We start from the raw sequence: 6,000 nt of genomic DNA, 5'->3' as shown, positions 1-6,000 counted from the left end.
ATGTTGAGCATCTTTTCATGTGTTTGTTAGCCATCCGTACATCTTCTTTGGAGAAATGTCTATTTAGTTCTTTGGCCCATTTTTTGATTGGGTCGTTTATTTTTCTGGAATTGAGCTGCATAAGTTGCTTGTATATTTTTGAGATTAGTTGTTTGTCAGTTGCTTCATTTGCTATTATTTTCTCCCATTCAGAAGGCTGTCTTTTCACCTTGCTTATATTTTCCTTTGTTGTGCAGAAGCTTTTAATTAGATCCCATTTGTTTATTTTTGCTTTTATTTCCAGAATTCTGGGAGGTGGATCATAGAGGATCCTGCTGTGATTTATGTCGGAGAGTGTTTTGCCTACGTTCTCCTCTAGGAGTTTTATAGTTTCTGGTCTTACATTTAGATCTTTAATCCATTTTGAGTTTATTTTTGTGTGCGGTGTTAGAAAGTGATCTAGTTTCATTCTTTTACAAGTGGTTGACCAGTTTTCCCAGCACCACTTGTTAAAGAGATTGTCTTTACTCCATTGTATACTCTTGCCTCCTTTGTCAAAGATAAGGTGTCCATATGTGTGTGGATTTATCTCTGGGCTATTTTGTTCCATTGATCTATATGTCTGTCTTTGTGCACATTAAATCTGAATCATCTTATAGCTGGAAGTTTATATCCTCTGGTCAAAATCTGCCCATTTCCCACCACCACCCCACCCCCAGCCCCTGGCAACTTCCATTCTACTCTCTCTGAGTTCAGCTGTTTTAGATTCTACACACAAGTGAAATCATACACTTTGTCTTTCTTTGTTTAATTTCACTTAGCATAATGCCCTCAAGGTCCCTTACTATTGTTGAAAAAGATCAAATTTTCTTTTTTATGGATGAATGATATTCTGCTGGGTGTGTGTGATATTTTTTTATCCGTTCATCCACCCGTTGATACTTAGGTGGTCTCCATGCCTTGGCTATTATAAATAATGCTGCAATTAACGTGGGGGTGCACATATCTCTTTAGGAAAGTAATTTCTTTACCTTTGGATAACTGAAGTGAAATTGCTAAATCATATGGTAATTCTATTTTTAATTTTTTGAACAATATCCACACTGTTTCCTATTGTAGCTGTATCAGTATACATTTTGACCAACAATATGCAAGTGTTCCCTTTTCTCCACATCCTTGCTAATGGTTTTTACCTCTGTCTTTTTGATGATAGCTATTCTAACAGGCACCTTCCCAGGTGGCACAGTGGTAAAGAATCTGCCTGCCAATGCAGGAGACCCTGATTCAATCCCTGGGTCAGCAAGATCCCCTAGAGAAGGAAACAGCAACCCGCTTCAGTATTCTTACCTGGAAAACCCCGTGGACAGAGAAGCCTGGCAGGCTAGGTTGGACATGACTGAGCACACACATATTCTAACTGGCACAGGTGATATCTCATTGTGATTTTTATTTACATTTCCCAGATGACTAGTAATATTGAGCATCTTTTCTTGTACCTGTTGGCTATTTGTGTGTCATCTTTGGAGGAAAGTCTTTCAAGTCCTTTGCCCATTTTTTAATAGAATTGTTTGAGGTTTTTTGCTGCTGGGTTGTATGAGTTCCTTATTAGTTGTTGTTCAGTTGCTCAGTTGTGCCCAACTCTTTGCAACCCCATGGACTGCAGCACGCCAGGCTTCCCTGTCCTTCATCATCTCCCAGAGCTTGCTCAAACTCATGTCCATTGAGTCAGTGATACCATCCAACCATCTCATCCTCTTTTGGCCTCTTCTCCTGCCTTCAATCTTCCCCAGCATCAGGGTCTTTTCTAATGAGTCAGCTCTTCACATCATGTGGCCAAAGTATTGGAGCTTCAGCTTCAGCATCAGCCTTTCCAATGAATATTCAGGACTGATTTCTTTTAGGATTGACTGGTTTGATCTCCTTGCAGTCCAAGGGACTCTCAAGAGTCTTCTCCAACACCACAGTTCAAAAGCATCAATTCTTTGGTGTTCAGCCTTCCTTATGTATACTAGCTATTAATCCCTTGTCAGACAGTTGGTCTGCAAATATTTTTTCCCATTCTGTAGGCTGCCATTCCATTTTGCTAATTGTTTCTTTGGCTGTGCAGAAGCTTTCAGCCTGATGTTGTCCCTCTTGCTTATTTTTTATTTTGTTGCTTGCACTTTTTGGTGTCATATCCAAACCTGTTGCCAAGACCAAAGTCAAGGAGCTTTTTCTCTCTGTTTTCTTCTAGGAGTTTTATAGTTTCAGGTCTTACATTTAAGTCTTTAACTCATATCAAGTTAATTTTTGTAAGTGGTGTTAGATAGGGGTCCAATGTTATTCCTTTACATGTGAATATCTGGCTTTTCCAACATTATTTATTGAAGAGACTATCCTTTCCTTGTTAATTAATATTTTTGTCAAATATTAGAGTTCAACAGGCAACAGACTCAACAGCACATTGAAGGAAGAAGGTGGAGGAGCAATGACTTTAAAATTCTGAGGGAAAGTGATTTCTACCCTACAATTTAATACCCAGAAAAGAGATGACACTCTAAATTCAAATGACTTGAGGAAGATTTGAATAAGGACTATTAATTACTAAAGACTGGGAAGTGATGCTGCAGTCCTAAAAGCTTTGCTGTTCCCACCACCGGGCCCGAGGATAGAGAGGAGGCGGCGGTTATCAGGATTCAGAAAAAGGCACATCATGTGGCAAGAACTACCATGGAGTGCAGGAATGATTTTCTTTCTCTCTTCTTATTTTTTGGCCACACAGCGTGTGGAATCTGAGTTCCCTGATCAGGGACAGACCTGTGCACCCTGCCTTGGAAGCATGGAGTCAGAACCATTGGACAGCCAGGGAAATCCTAGAAATGATTTTCAGTGGAGGCCCATACCCTGGAGAAGAAACCCCAATGGAGTAACTGAGAGAATAAGTACCCTCCCTTCACTCTCCATCCTCCTTAAAGACTGGCTGAACTCAAGAATAAAGCAGAAGGCAAGGGAACCAGTTTATATAGCTCCTAAAGATCAGCCTCCTGAGGGCAGAGACCAGGGTGGGAAAAGGAAGAAAGTGGTTCTGGAGAAACAAACAAAAACCATCTGGCACACCAGCCAAACCACAAATCAACTGTGAGTATGGAGGAAAAACACTTTCAGAAACATGAAAGCTGTCCTCCCACGTGCCAAGAGCCTCAGCGTAATGAGTTAATAAGATAAGGAATATGTGGGTTCTAACCAAGGGGCTTCAACTAACGAACAAGAGCAGGAGGCTTCAGGACAGCAGCTGGCCTCATGCCTCTAGAGCATCCAGTGAGTGTGCAGATTTAGAGAGAAAATGGGAGGTGGGGAAGTAGGGCTCTGAGGAGGAAAGGAGAACTGACAGATTTTCTTACGTGCTGAAGCATTTGGAGGCATTGCTCTAGGCATTTTATTAATCTGTTGGGGTATTTGGGGGAGGGAATAGCAATGGATACATTAAAAAAAAAAAAAAGAAAAATGGGGGAAATGATCATTATTAATCCAGTAAAAGCAAAAGTTGTAGAAAAAGTAATCATGAAGAAACCCCCAAAAGTCATCTTAAAATCCAAAGGATGACCCCTAGGAATCATCATCTGAATACTTACCCCACTCTTGGAACCACAGCTGCTGCTGCTGCTGTTAAGTCGCTTCAGTCATGTCCAACTCTGTGCGACCCCAGAGATGGCAGCCCACCAGGCTCCCCCATCCCTGGGATTCTCCAGGCAAGAACACTGGAGTGGCTTGCCATTTCCTTCTCCAGTGCATGAAAGTGAAAAGTGAAAGTGAAGTCGCTCAGCCGTGTCCGACCTTCAGCAACCCCATGGACTGCAGCCTACCAGGCGCCTCCATCCATGGGATTTTCCAGGCAAGAGTACTGGAGTGGGGTGCCATTGCCTTCTCCGGGAACCACAGCTAGTTGGTGTTAAACAAAGAAGCAATGACATCCAGAAGCAACCTACCCACCAGCAGCATGAGATGCTCAAAGAAAGAAACCCAACCAGGAGAACAGGGTCAGCTTGATCTGGGCAGGCACATAAGCTAACAGCTTGCCTGTCTCCTCCCTCCTCCATCTGCACACAAGGGGGTAATTGAAAGCAGCAGTGCAAGGGGACTGAGGCCAGGCACTTCCCCCCACCCCCTGCCAACCCCCAGTCACAAGTTTAGCCAGTGCTGGTGCAGAGGTTTAATTTCAATCTGAGATGGAATTTTTAAAAGCAACGGACCTGCATCTTAGTATCAGAACAGGAACTTTTAACAACTAACGGACTCACATATTATGGAAATATTATATCATTAAGGAAGCTTTCTAACCGGGGGGAAAAGAGAGGCTTGACAGGGAATAGAGATAGTAGTTTTTAAAAAACAACCAAAAATTTGTTAGACCATTCCATTTGAGAAGACTTCATCAGACCAGTTACATAAATTAGAAAAACATCAGATGGTGGTTAAGTGCTGTGTGGAGAATGGGAACAGATGGAATGTGAGTGTGAATGTGGTGCCACCTTAGGAAGGATGATAGGAAAGCATCTGAGTGACACCATTTAAATTCAGTTCATAAAAAAAGGGTTCAGCCACAGGAATGTTGCAGGGGATGTGGTGAGGAGTAGACACGGGGAGTAGGCGATCTTCCCAATAAGAAGCTACTGCAAGTCAGAAAGGCTGAGCTTGCTGTTATAGAAGGACAAAAATAAGGCAGCTTGGCTCAGACGTAGCAGGCTAGAATAGGAGAGAATGAGATCAGAGCGGTATGCAGAGCTAGATCTGAGAGCTGACTCTGAGGTCAGAAGCAAATTCTACCCCCTCCCCGCTTCACCAACAGCAGCAAGGCAAAGACACGTGTTTTTTACAGGCAAGACGGGTCTTGAGGAAGGGAACCGAACCAGGGACCCTGCTCAAGATGCCGGACTGGAGAAACAAAGGGAGAGTGACATGCTGACTCCTAGAAGCCAAGAGCTGGGAGGGCCGGTGGTAAAGTCACCAGCTCTAGGAAGATGACCTGAGTCAAGTATCTTGCAGCCAAAGCTCCCACTGGGGGAATCGGTAAGGAACCAGCAAAATCATTTCATGACGGAAAAGAGTTAGTATTTGACACTGACCACCCCAGGTCTGTCTAGTCAAGGCTACGGTTTTTCCAGTGGTCATGTATGGATGTGAGAGTTGGACTGGGAAGAAGGCTGAGCACCGAAGAACTGATGCTTTTGAACTGTGGTGTTGGAGAAGACTCTTGAGAGTCCCTTGGACTGCAAGATCCAACCAACCATTCTGAAGGAAATCAACCCTGGGATTTCTCTGGAAGGAATGATGCTAAAGCTGAAGCTCCCGTACTTTGGCCACCTCATGTGAAGAGTTGACTCATTGGAAAAGACTCTGATGCTGGGAAGGATTGGGGGCAGGAGGAGAAGGGGACGACCGAGGATGAGATGGCTGGATGGCATCACGGACTCGATGGACTTGAGTCTGAGTGAACTCCGGGAGTTGGTGATGGACAGGGAGGCCTGGAGTGCCGCGATTCATGGGGTCGCAGAGTCGTACACGACTGAGCGACTGAACTGACTGAACTGAGCCCAGAGGGCACCAACTCCAGATTACACGTCTACCAGAATACGTCATTTTCTGCTCCCTTATGTGGCCCCTTTCCTCTAATCCCCAAGGGCCAGAGAGACCAGTGAATGGAGGAGAAAAGCAAGGCAGTAATGAGGGACAGGCCACACCCCAAGCCCCATGGCTGCAGGTTTCCCAGCCTAAAGGAGGTGGAGTGGAAGAAAAGGGGAGGGAAGACAGGGAGCTTTAAAGAAAGTAAGATATTGAAGTTTTGACATTAGATTGGAATTTTTATTATCTGAAAAACTGAGCATAATTCTATAATTCTTTATTTAAAATACTTATTTGGCCGCTCTGTGTCTCAGTTGCCACATGCGGGATTTTTAGTTGCAGCCAAGTGGGATCTATTCCCCTGACCAGGGGTTGAACCTGAGCCTCCTGCATACACTGGGAATGTGGAATTTTAGCCTATGG

Source organism: Capricornis sumatraensis, chromosome 2 (genome assembly GCF_032405125.1).
Source record: "Capricornis sumatraensis isolate serow.1 chromosome 2, serow.2, whole genome shotgun sequence".
Lineage (NCBI taxonomy): Eukaryota > Metazoa > Chordata > Mammalia > Artiodactyla > Bovidae > Capricornis > Capricornis sumatraensis.
This window is presented reverse-complemented; position numbering follows the sequence as displayed.